The 13,458-nt window shown below is 36.5% G+C and overlaps 1 long non-coding RNA gene across 3 annotated transcripts; it reads right to left on the bottom strand.

Annotated features, from left to right (window-relative positions):
• Positions 1-3,695: 3,695 nt before the first annotated feature.
• On the bottom strand, positions 3,696-13,399 carry LOC111331310 (uncharacterized). Of its 3 annotated transcripts, XR_015994515.1 has the most exons (5): positions 13,156-13,399; positions 9,645-11,086; positions 8,673-8,816; positions 7,537-7,628; positions 3,696-6,995 (listed from the first exon to the last, which is right to left on the bottom strand). It is a non-coding gene; the product is annotated as an uncharacterized LOC111331310 (long non-coding RNA). The 3 variants fall into 3 exon arrangements; XR_015994513.1 differs by having other exon boundaries at positions 8,673-11,086; XR_015994514.1 differs by lacking the exon at positions 7,537-7,628 and having other exon boundaries at positions 8,673-11,086.
• Positions 13,400-13,458: the final 59 nt, after the last annotated feature.

Here is a 13,458-nt window from a genome sequence, read left to right as displayed (position 1 = left end):
TTCTTACTGATTTACTCGACTGCAAACCCTTGCAAAGAGGATTGTTGTCGTCCCATGGCCTATGTTTCTGAACTTGATATTTACAGTGGGTAGGACACCTAAACAATGACTTTAAAATTCAGCCTTAAATCTGGAAAAGTTTCCCGCAGCTCAGTGAGTAGAACATCTGACTGCACCGTGGTTGGGGTTTAAACCCTAGCGCGGGGAATCTTGTGGTTATTTGTTTTGTTTGTTTGTTTGTTTTTTTTTTTAATTTCGTCATCATATTTTTTTCTTTAGATGATAATACACATAACATTCACCATCGAATTGATTTTCTTGCTTTTGCTCAAGAAGAAAAATTTAGGTAATGATGCATTAGTAGACAAATTTATCAGATAACAAAGGAAAACAGGCCTTTTCTTATAGAAACATGCAGCCAATCTAGAGTTTCTTCTTTATCAACTGAGCCAGTTGAAAATCATTGCTTCTGACAAACGTGTTGTCCTATGATGCTAGGTTTGATATTATAGTGCGTAGGTCTCCTAAAATATGATCTTAAAATTCACTCTTACACGCAGAAAATGTTGCGGTCCGTGGTCAGGCTTCAAACCCTGGCGCGGGGAATCTTGTTGTTTTTGATCTTGTTTTATTCATCATACCTTTATCCTCGCTGACAATGAGTCTTTGATGTCTTTATTTGCTTTTGAAATAAATGAAAGACGTGTATAATCCCATACTATTCTAAGATGAAGCATTAGTTCCTTGGTTTATTTTACTAATAAAACTTGATGTGTACATAATTCAGAGTATGGAGTTCAACGGAAATCCTGTCAAAATCAGTTCCAACTGTTTGAGTGTTACAAAACTCATTAGCGAATTCATTCAATGTTTTTTTTTCATTTCAGAGTTTCTTCCTCTTACAGAATACTCTCTACAGTCCCGTAAAAGTTGATTTTTCTTCCTCTCACATGCAAATTCCTCTCACAGAACGCGTTTTATTCCTCTTGATTTTCAATTGACTCCAAAGCATGCAAACAAAACTTCGCACCAAATCAGTGACGTATTAGTCAATTATTGGCTGAAGCTGCTAATCCATATTCATCAGGAATTGTAGAATTTCCAGCAAACCACGCTGTTCGTCGAAGAATGAAGACGTGCCTTTTAAAGGCCTGAAAATTAAGATACACTCTGGATAGAAGACGTTAGACAATTCAGAAAAGTAACAGAAGTACCTTGGTTTTAGTATCATCACAAAGTGAGTATTGCTTCAGCAAAAGATTGTATTTAAATTCCCTCAAATAACTAAACTTGTTGTATCGTCTCAGTTAAACGATCAAACGCGAGTCGGTTGGTTTTTCTGAGCGGTTCATCAACTCGAAGTTTAATTAAATTAGGGTGCTGGCCTCGAGAAAAGCAGAACCCACGATGGTAAAATATTTGACAAAAAATATAGGGTTTTCTTGCTCCAAAGGATTCAAGGAGGATATCTTGTAGTTAAATATTGCCACAGGATATGTAGCGACTCTTCTACAAAGGACTTGATGGCCTTCGCTTCATTTAACATTACATTTCGAAAAGTCTTGGTGTTTTCTCTTTCTTGTTAGAAGTGCTTTAATGGGAGCGAATTACATCAGTAGAAATTATGTTTCAAGGTCCTAAGATTGTACGTCTTCGTTCTGAGACAGTAAGCATTCATTGATCACATTCATAATTCTATTTTCAGGAGGAGAAAAGTTTTCAGAAGGATGGAAGGACAAAGAGTCTGGTCAAGAAGATTCACTAGAATGACTAGATTATTAGTGGATACTGCGAAGATAAGAGTTTTGAAATGATTGACTAACAGTAGCAAAAATGGTGGCTCTTTATATGCAGAAGTATCATACGAAGTCTTCATTCTCTCACCAAGAGTATTGGAATGGTTACCTGGTCAGTGAACAGTTCACAATTTGCCACCATTTTTGGAATAGTTCGTAATGATGCGGATTGTTATGCAAACCTTGAGAAATCACATGATTTATTTGAATTACAAGCTATAATTTGATTCAATTCATCTCAGATTAATAACTTGAAATTGATATAAACCTGGCCACAGAATTGATCTGAAAGTGGAAATCGTTTATTCCAAAGTACTACTCGCCTTTTTGGTTTGCTAACAGTTTGTATCACCATTATACCCCAGTTGATATTGCACGAAGTTGATATTTGTTCAGGTGGCACTAGAACAAAAGACCTCGGACAAAGACCAAATGAAATCTAAAATTTATATTTTGCCTGTTTTCATTTCAAAAAGGGCACTGTTTAACCTACATTGCACTACTTTAGCGACTGACTTTTAGAAGGTTGTTAACAAACTAAGAAAGACTTCAACTACTAGCACCTTACAAACGATTTAGGGGTCAAAGGGATGACCAGCAGATTAAACAGACTAAACAGAACGAAATAACCTTGCCAACTGATCAGCTGACAAAACTCCAATTTATTCTGACAGCCATTTACCTACCTACCTTAAAACCGAACAAAACACTTTTGCGAACCAAAGTTGACAATTGACAATAACAACCTCCACTCGGGCCAGTCAACGACTTTCGACAACAGTTCTTAGGCTCACTGCACTTCAAATTGCTACGAAACGTTGGCGAAATACACTCTCGATATGAACTCAATTATACTGGAAATTTCAGTACTTTCGTTCGGAAAGAAACCGATTTGTTAGCCATACATGAAAGAAAAAACAGTACAGTACCATCTAAGAACTTCTATCGACTACTTTCAGTGTGCAATCAACTGTGGTTGGTTTTAGTGAAAATGTTACGTTTAAAACTCTGACTGATCAAGAGCTTTTTCTGGAAACTGATTAGAATCGGCGAAATCTACCGTTATATAAACCAGTAAAAATTGACGAATGAGTAAAGGTCACCATAGTTCAAGTAGCTTTTATTCGATATAGTAGAAAAGTATTTCACAAATCGTTGAAGAATAGTTTAGACTTTAAACGAAAATCCACGCAAACATACGAACCGTTCTTCTGGCCAATAAACAATTACACAACTGTTGGTAAATTAACCGTTAGTTGAAACATATGTATGAACTGCGGTTATGAAACGTATATGTGCACGATCCTTCGCAGTAAAGCACTATTTGAGCAATAGTGAAAATAAGACCTGAAAAAAATTTTTCAGGCCTGTACGGGACTCGAACCACTGACCTCTGCGATACTAGTGCAGCGCTCTACCAATTGAGCTAACAAGCCAACTGAGAGCAGGCCATCAAATTAATTCGACATGAACCCGTAGATGATAAATCAAACAGCAACAAACATATGAAACATATGTATGAACTGCGGTTATTATTGCTCAAATAGTGCTTTACTGCGAAGGATCGTGCACATATACGTTTCATAACCGCAGTTCATACATATGTTTCATATGTTTGTTGTTTGATTTATCATCTACGGGTTCATGTCGAATTAATTTGATGGCCTGCTCTCAGTTGGCTTGTTAGCTCAATTGGTAGAGCGCTGCACTAGTATCGCAGAGGTCAGTGGTTCGAGTCCCGTACAGGCCTGAAAAATTTTTTTCAGGTCTTATTTTCACTATTGCTCAAATAGTGCTTTACTGCGAAGGATCGTGCACATATACGTAACCGTTAGTTGTTATGAAGGAGCATAACTGTCTCAAGGTATTTCCAGACGAACAAGAAAATAAAAAATAACACTCTGTAATTTGTCCTCAACAATTTGAAATTTTGGTAAGGCACGTTTATTTTTAAAGAACAAACGTGCGAATCAGAAATACAACTAGAAAAAATTGTTGCATTCAATAGTTTGCCAAACTAAATTAGTTATGTTAGATTTTCTTGTTGAATACTCTCACATATTGCAATCGGTGATAAATTTCATAAAAAAAGAGGAATTAAGAACAAGTAAACATACATTCTTGAGATAATATTGAAATATGAACAGAAAACACGTTGATTCTACCAGCCAAAGTACGAACTCGTTATGACCAAATTAAGGGGTAAATTTTATTGTGTCCTAAGGTTGAAAGGCGAGAAACTTTTTCATTTCTTTATCGCGATGGTTGACTTTTTGCTGGTTTATATACAGTTGTTTCTGCAATATGAACTTTTTAGGTAAATCCAATTAATCTTGTAAATTGAGTCGCATTTGCAAAAACGAATGACGTGTTGCTCTTCAGACCAGGCATTTGGTTTTAAAATAGTTAATTCAGTTACTCCTTAGATTAAGTGGAAGGAAGATCTTACGTGCTGTAACTCGGTGTAACACAGGAATACACAAACAAAAAATCTTGCCAAAAGTTTGTAATTTGTTTTGAAACTCGGGTTATAATTACAATAACACAAAAATATGGAGCCTAATTGCGAGATGTCTTGGCCTTCACAACTGAAATCAACACTTGATACAATTTTATTTCTCAAATTACATGGCAAATTCACATTCAAAGAGTGCTCCGACTCTTGAAATAATTTTAAGTTCAAGGCCGTGCGAGCCTAAATTTCTTTCACTTAATTTCGATCCAAAATCTCGGATAAATTAGGTGCTCTTTCAGCCTGTATCCTGTGTTATATTCGAAAACTGACGGCTTTAAGATCTTTAACTACGAAAAAAACATCAAGGCAAGCTGTAGGATTAAAAAAAAAATTCTGGTTTAAAAAACACTTTAAATTAACAAAATTGATCAAATTTTTTTGACGACACATTTCTATAGCTTGTCATGAGGTTTTCACACATCATCTCTGCAAAGAAATGAAAACCGTATAGACTTTTTTTCTGAGAGGATAAATTGGCGTTACTTAACTTCTTTTGGCGGGAAATTTTTAAAGGAGGCCTTGTTAAAATTTTTGCCGAAAATGTCGCCAGGGGAAACTCTGTGCAAATTGGTACAAATTTTCCCGCCGAAAGTCTTGGTTTATATACGAAGAATGTTTCAATTGAAAATTACTTAACTTGTGATTATAGAGAATTTAAAACAAATAAAATACTTTGTTGAATATGAAACTTTTGTGGCTTATTGAGTGTATATTAATTTACAAGACAACAAGGAAATAAAGATGAAGTTTATTGGTATATTTACGAGATATAACTTCGGTAAAATTTTTTTAAAAAATTGGCGCATGCGTATTTTGGGCACCGTATTTTTCTAAGTCTCTTGGCGGGAAAATTCGCCACATTTGATCAAATGTTACTCAGACTGAATTTTTAAAAAAATGGCGCATGCGTACTACAAGCGCCCGTACTTTTCTAAGTTTTTTGGCGGGAAATTTTCAAACTTTTAAGCAGCACATACCATGAATAGTAGGCCGACAAAAAATTTTTAAGTCCAGCAAAATCGCGAAATTACATTTGCTTACAAATCTTCGATTTAAATCTTACTGATATTTTTCAAAATCAATAAAATGACTTCTTTTTTCGTCAAACTGTTGCTTGGCAACGCGATGTAAAATTACAAATCTTCGGCTTCAAATCGTCGATTAACGAACCGCCGTATTCTTGAGAGAAATGCCCTACATCTGTTTTATACCTCTCAGTAGAACTTAGTATTCACTTGTCTTTCTTGTCTGATTCATCAATCAATCTGCAAATAAAACGGAAAAAATCAACAAATGCAACAGACTTGAAACCTTTCTAGTTTTTTAATCTGTGATGATTGAGTGTGGTTCATTAATAGAAAAACCAACGTTAAAACTATTATAGATCAGTATTGAAATTCCAGTGTTGAGTTTCTCTACAAAGAGATGGGAACGTAACGTGGATTTAGAGAATTAATTGGGCAGCAGATTGATACTCTCAGATGAGTGAAATTAAGTTACATTCTCGCCTTTCTTCTGAACTTGCGTTTAGGTATTAAAGGATCGTGTTCTTTAATAGTTGAGTAAAAGGAAATAACTGTGTTTTCAAGCAACGACGAGCAAAAATCAAAGTGTTCGCTGGCAATTCCTCTGAGATCATCGAATTGGTATGAAAATACAATGAGTATAGTAATTGTGGGAAGTTTACTGAGTTTCAACTGCTGTTTGGTTCCTCGAAAACTCATGCCAAAAACAACTATGCTCTATATTTTAGATAAAATAAATAAAAAATAAAAAAAAATAGAAAAATCTAATAATTCTTCTCAAGCTTATGGTCGCACCTTATAAATGTAAATCGCAGCACGTGAAAATGTGAATGATATTTTTCAAAATCAATAAAATGACTTCTTTTTTTGGCAACGCGATGTAAAATGAGGCTTCCGCAATATGACCAAGACCGCCCCCGACTTGAAAAATGGTGCATTACTCAACAGTTTCATTGAAGAAGATAAAATTGCTCTAATTTTTTTTAAAGAAAAAAACTGCCAGACCATTAACTTTATTAGCGTTATAAAATATAACTCGATGAAAAAGTTGGAAAACTAACACTTTTTAGAGTATTAATTTGAAACGGTCTCGAGACATTAGACAATAAGACTGCAAGGTTTTTTATTGAATGAAGAACTGAAAAGTACTGAAAAGTATTGAAAAGAGATCATGCTAACATCAAACTTTTCAGCGATCTAAAAATAATCCTAGAGGGGTTTTTAAGACTTTCAAAGATATTAAACTTGGTTTCAACATCAAGAGATTAAACAATTTAGCTCCAAAGATGGTGATAAGTTGCAAAACACTAACTAGATTTTTTGTCGTGATTTCGGTCAACAACAGAACCAATGCACTAGGATTGATCCATCAATCTAATAGTGTTGTAAATCGCTTTGATCAAAGAGCAAAGAAAACAAAATAATTTCCATGTTTGTTGGTTTCCTACAGTTTTGACTCTGACAAGTTTTGATGCAGACATTCGGTAAATCCAGATTGTTACGTTCCATACAGACCAGCAGACCAGACTTATAAGCGCAGATAGTCAATTCGAAAAAATAACCAAGCAAAAAAACTCATCTTTATCAAGGCTGTCATTTTCTTTTTCTTCACTTGAATTCCTTGATTTTGTGATAACCTCATCCTACGCCAGACGCTGTCTTGATGGAAAAAAACAAGGAAATTCATATTATGAAAACAACCATACTAATAACGATGGTGAGTAGTTTTCCTAATAAATGATGAGGATCAATGTTGAGATGGAAAGACTTAATCAAAGCCATCACATTTTAGACTGACAGTTCTAATGTCTCTACTTAAAGGCAATAGGAAACTTCATTTCCATCACTTGGTAAATGCTTCATGACGAACACAAGGATCGCCAAGCTCATTTTTATTCTTGGCACTTGCTTTAAAAATAGATCGGTATTTGGCGAGGCAGAGTGTATTTCTGTGACACCAGTGTTAACAGACGGTGAGGTAGCATGCGTCCTCAAAGCAATAGAGCCGTAAAAACTGCAAGTCTTCTTAATTAGACAAAGATCGAAAAAATCGAAGATTGAAGGAATCTTCTTCCTGTTTTGTTTGTATTTTCTATCATGTTTTTTTTAACTTTGGTTAGCTTTAAATTGCTAAATCCAGTCATAGTTGTTAGAAGCCCGGCCTAGCCGTATTTATTGGTTACAAAACTCAGTAGCTAACCTTATTGGATGTCATCCTTTCCTCTTCCCCCTCCCCCCCCCCCCTTAAAGTACTTGATTTCAAGATTTTTTTTTTCATCCCATGAGGCCGACCTGGAGAGAATAAAGAAAATTATAACATAACCAAAGTAAAGCGCGCGCTCCGATTGGTCAATTTAGCGTCCCCCATTTGCCCCATGGGTGTACGCTGCTGACGTGAGCAAATGCAAAGACTATTTTTCCGCGCGCGCTTGTTTTTTCTGGTCGCGTAAGATTTGTTAAATAAAAGGGAACTCTTTAGCTACAATGTATCAATGTTACGTTATAAAACAAATGGTAAACACCACAGCGTACACTATTGAGTTATGGATGCACTTGGGAGGTTTGCTAAGCACTCAAGAAGCTAGAGTCGCTCGAGGCGATAGCCGAGAGCGACTCTTACGCTTCTTTCGTGCTTAGCAACCTCCCGCGTGCATCCATAACTCAATAGTATACGCTGTGGTGTTTACCATTTGTTAAATATCTTAAGAATACAAGCACACCCATGTTCAAGTGAGTGCTCTTACAAGTAAAAGGCACCAGTGATAAGAGAGGGAAAATAAAAACTTGTTTGCAGCCCCTTCGTCTGATTTTAACAATATGTTGAATACATAGGATGCTGGTTCATAACATGCCACCCCCCCCTCAAGTATAATGTCAGGTTTCACCGACAGGTCACTGATAATAGTTTACATCCCGGGGAGGAGAGAGTCACTGTCAAAGTCAAGTATCGTAGCCAAGAGTACAAGATCTGATATCCAGACAACGGATTGAAATAACAGGCGCGTTAAAACTAATTTAACTTTAAAAGATTAATACAAAAGAAACTGTGTACAGAATAATAACGAAAACTAAAGAAATAAAAAAGAAACGAGTCATTAAGCGATCTGCAGTACATTATCAATAACGTACGCATTTCTCGCTGCCGCCCTAAAAGTCACGTGGCTCATCAAGAACTGTCATGGCGGCTACTACTGAATATTTGTCTTTACTCTTCACTGCGTGTTACATACCCTTCCTTTTTACATTTAACTCTAAGAAATAATTTTGCCAAAGCAACAACGAGAAACACGTATACTGGATTTCTATCCAAAATGTATAAATACGAAGGTTATTCACCTTGAGAAAAGTCGTGACAAAATGACATTCATTCATCTTTCTTCGTCCTCAAACCAATCGCTTCAGCAAACTCGAGGAAAAACTCTCCCGCCTTAACAGAACTGACGATATCCAAAGTATTTGGGTTGAAACATAATGGGTTTCCTGGCCCCAGAGAAGTTAAAAAAGACGCTGAAATTTCTTACAACTCGTTAAGTCTTTCCACGAGCAAGTCCGATCTCAAATATGAATTATTAATGATTCAATAAATGTTTGTTATTCAAATGAGTTTTCCGATCGAAGACCATGGGAAAGCTCTTCGTTAACTTTCATTACATTTCAGCACGATAGAGGTGACTGCCTGTAAGCTGATTTTCAACACGGTAAAGTGCAACAAAGAGGTGTACACATCGTAAAAACTGAAGAGATTAGATCGAACTAAAATTAATTCAAGTTAGAACAAAAATTCCCATATAGAACATTTTTCAATCAGTTACAACCTGCCTACTTCAACTGCCCATAATGTTGATCTGTTTTCGTTCCCCTAACCAGTTCTAGTTGGAGGTACCTCTATTAAGCAATATCTAATCTGCAGCCATGTGGACGAAATACGTTGAAAAAAAAAAACTAAAGGCGAAGGAACATTAAGCTGTATTTTGCAAGTCGCCCATCGAGAAAGGCACGTATCAAGGCTGTGCCCTAAGGAAAATTGAATGGAGCCCAGTGCTCTGAAACTGTGAAATCCAGGGTGCTCAGCATAGCTTTGTATGAAAAAACTAAAATTTCCGAGTCGCCCAAGAGCAAAAGTAAGGCACCAGGAGCCACCGAGCGCTGCTAGACCACAGCCTTGCATGTATATTTAGTAATGAGGATATCTACTTGCTATAAGATGATTATTATGATAATAATCGAGGAGATAAAAAAAACAAAATGTAGGGAAACTCTAGGCTTTGCAAGAAAATTAGCCACAAAAATGGATTTACGTAAATATACCTCGTTACGAGCCTGCAGTTAGCTAGCCCCTCCTCCCATCATATGCGCAGTCAAGTCAATTAAATGATACTGGAAACGGTCAACAATAAAGAACGATCAGCAACAAGGTTTGGACGCCTTATTTCAAATCAAACAAACAAGCGAAGGCGAGCAAATCAAACAAACAAGCGAAGGCGAGTTCTGATTGTATACTTCGTAACAGTGATGAGATATCCATACTTCGAGGTCATGTAATATTTTCCAGTTTTTATTCCATTTCGTGGTAAAACGATGTGCTACGAACCCTTTAACTCCAGAGATCTGATTGTGAATTCTCCCCTCTAGCTGCTACACATTTCCTTGTAAGTTGGTTACAGGAATTTGGTGATCAATCAAGGTAATGACTTCTACCTGATAAGTTTGAGTATTCTCATTACCTATTTGCTGGATCATGTATGGATATTAGAGGGAGAAGTCACAGGTCAATCACTCCTGGGAGTCAAGGTTAAGAACATGCAGTCGGAGTAGATTGTCCCACGGAAAGTCTTCATCAACACTCTTATAATAATAATAATAATAATAATAATAATAAAAATAAAAAAAAAAATAATAATAATAATAATAATTATATATTTATATTGCGCAAATTAACATGTGGATATTATCAAATGTGCATCACAACACCTTTTGGGGGACTTTGGCCGGACTGCATCAGTAGTTTACAAACAATCGAAGGAAACTTATTTGAAGATGCCCCCTCTCCACAATTCCCAGTAAACAGGCCAGACCACATCACAGTAATCTCGTGAGTGGGTTCTTTAACGTCCCCTGCCTAACCAAATTAACTAATAAATAGATGCAGGAGACGGGACCTACGGTTTATTCGTCCTTGTCCGAGAAGACTAGAATGTCCGTCCATTTCTTGATATTATAGAAAGGTAGCACATTCTCCTCAGTTATTTTAAGACCTTGAGTGTTGGTCCGGCCGGGGCTCGAACCATCGACCTCGACCTCCCGCACAACAGTCCAGCGCTCTAACCAATTGAGCTAACCCGGAACTAATTGAATTGCATTAAAGAAAAGAATAAATAAACAAACAAAAAACAACTTGCCAGATAAAAGACCAGTCTACTTATGGAGGCAAACCACTACGATGACACCATTCCTAGTAACAGTATCAGTTTGTTTTATATCTTCTGGAAGAGAATCCTAATTTTTCTTCTATCAATTTCTTCTTTGTGGCTCTCCTTGTCTTTCAAGAGATCTCAGTTGTGTTGTAAACTCAGACTAGCTACATCTTACCATGCCCAAAATTTCTTTGATTTAAATCAAACTTGTCCATTGTTTGAGTGATGTCCTCTGCGTGGGGCTTACATGTGTACAACAATCCAACAAGGCTTCATTGAAATCGGGTCTCTTCATTGACTGATGTTTATGAAACATTTCTTATCTTTGACGTGTCCCTAGAGGAGTGAAAAGACCACTTGTTGAAATGTCTTGTCACAGTATTATTTTTTATAAAGAATCACCACTATTATTATTATTATTATTAGGGTAAAAGTACCTTTTTCACTTCAGAACATAGACATGCTCTAAACAAGAGTCATATCTAAGAATTTTGATCAGTACGTTAGACACTCTGCTACTTAGCCTCCAAATCCTGGTTTTAACAGATCAATTAAGCTAGATTTGTGCCAAAAGCATATTGCTAACTAGTCGGCTACCAGTGTTGCAGTGTTGAAGCCTCTTCATCCTCCCTGTGGGAAACCCGTGACCCATTTGTTTATTTTTCATGCCCAGGCAGTAGGAAATTTGACACAAAAGGCCCTCCTTGGGTGAGGAGTTTGAACTTTGCCTGAGTGGGGTGGGGAATTTGAACTGGAAGTGTTAGTCATTTTAATATGGAGGAGATTAAAGGGAAAGAGTTTGCTTTTGTGGGAGAATGGTTCAGAAGAAGAAGTCCGACAAAAGGCTAACGCTCGAAACGTCAGCTTTTGTAATCGTTATGGTGGCCAATTTACCATTTCAACTTTGTTGATATATCCAAATTATGAAAAAGTAAGAATTTTGAAAGTATGTTAGAAAATTAGAGTGTATAATTGAGTTGTGCGATTCTTATATTTCAAAGCTTGAATAGTCAAATCAGTTGCTACATGTCGTACATGAGAAGAAAGACACTGTTGCTGATCTTGCCATTTTTTATGAAATAGTTGTTGTCTGTGGATCAAGAACTGTTATTTAATAGTGAGAGAACAAATGCAGCTGTAAAAAAATACAACAATTTCTCTTAACCAATGATAAATATAGTTCATTCAGAGGTATTGCACTCAGTTGCTAAATGCCTCTGTTATGAACATCATGAACATGTTGCTATGATTGTAATAGCTATTGCTGGCAAGCTTGAAATATGCATTTTACAGAGGAGATCCAAACTTGATTTGCTCTCACTCTAACAGAACCCAGGAGAGGCAACTGCATTATCATGAAACATGACAGTTCAGTTTTGATACAAAGGCATTTTCTCACTATTCAAACATTTTTTTCTGTGGAAAGGGCATTTGACCATAAAATCCAGCAGTTGGGAGGGGCATTTGGGCCCAATTTTTCCCAGGGTAGTGTGGAACATTGAAGTAACCAATCTGCAAAAGCTGAAAATGTCTGGGGGGCAGGGGGAAGGTTGAAGTTTCAATTGATCAACACATTACTGACTAATTTAAGGTTGGACATTCACATTAAACCAAGGACGACAAATTATAGCCTTTTATAACCCTTATCAAAAAGTATGAAAAACTTAATAAATTTGCTGTCAAGGTGCAATATGAAAATTAATGGGAGGGTTATAAAATAAATAAACCCCCTTCTGGCATGCTGGTTTGTTGGCTGATAATTTCCTTGCTGGGAGATTATCCTCACATTAAACATTTTCCCTTGAAGCCCCACTTCTTGGCAAAATATTCATTCTGATGATATCTGCCACAGACATCAATGGCCAACACACTGGTGTCACGAAGGAGTTTATTTACAAAATAGCATTAATTTTATTGAAATTGTGGTCACTCAGTCAGTAAAAATCTGTATCAGAGGGTAAAATCTCAAAATTAAATTCCAACATAATCGAATTCAAAGCAACACTGTAGTGGCTTCAACATCAGCAACATCAGCGATTACAATCTACAAAACTGGAGATTTACTTGAATATACTGAAACATATTGCAATCTATTCTTCAAGTAAACATGTAACTTCAAATATTATCCCTACGATATTTTACATTATTCTGCAAACAGGTAACAAGAATACTCAAACTTAGCAGGCAGAATTTGTTATCTTGATCTAGGACCAAACTCTTGTAACCAATTTACAAGAAAACAAGTAGCAGCTTACGGGGAATTAACAATCAGATCATAATAAAAAATAAATTGTTCAGAGATTCCCTGTGCAGTCCACCATGCAATCAGATAATAAGTTTTCTTGAAGAGACAATAAGTTTCCTTGAATAGAGTATCCCTCTAACAAGCACCTTTAGAAGCTTACCTTGCTTCCGAACAACAGCACTGTTTGTCATCAAGAATAACATTAGCAGCAGCTGTATTACATTTCCCTCGCAATAAATGTAACCAAACAGTTTATAACACGTCCTTAGCATTCAAAGATATCGATGGTGCCATTTTTGTGCAGGAACTGCCGCCAAAGTAGGCCAATAAGGCGAATTAGTATCGGACAGTTGGGGATCGTTGGGGAATATAATTTTCCGCCGCCATTTTCTTTGAATTCTCTTCGTTTCCAGTACTTCCGCGCACGCGTGTAGAACGTGACGTATTTTGCGTGAACAACTTC

Source organism: Stylophora pistillata, chromosome 13 (assembly GCF_964205215.1).
Source record: "Stylophora pistillata chromosome 13, jaStyPist1.2, whole genome shotgun sequence".
Lineage (NCBI taxonomy): Eukaryota > Metazoa > Cnidaria > Anthozoa > Scleractinia > Pocilloporidae > Stylophora > Stylophora pistillata.
The sequence above is the reverse complement of the archived record's forward strand: the minus strand, read 5'-3'. Positions and strand labels throughout refer to the sequence as shown.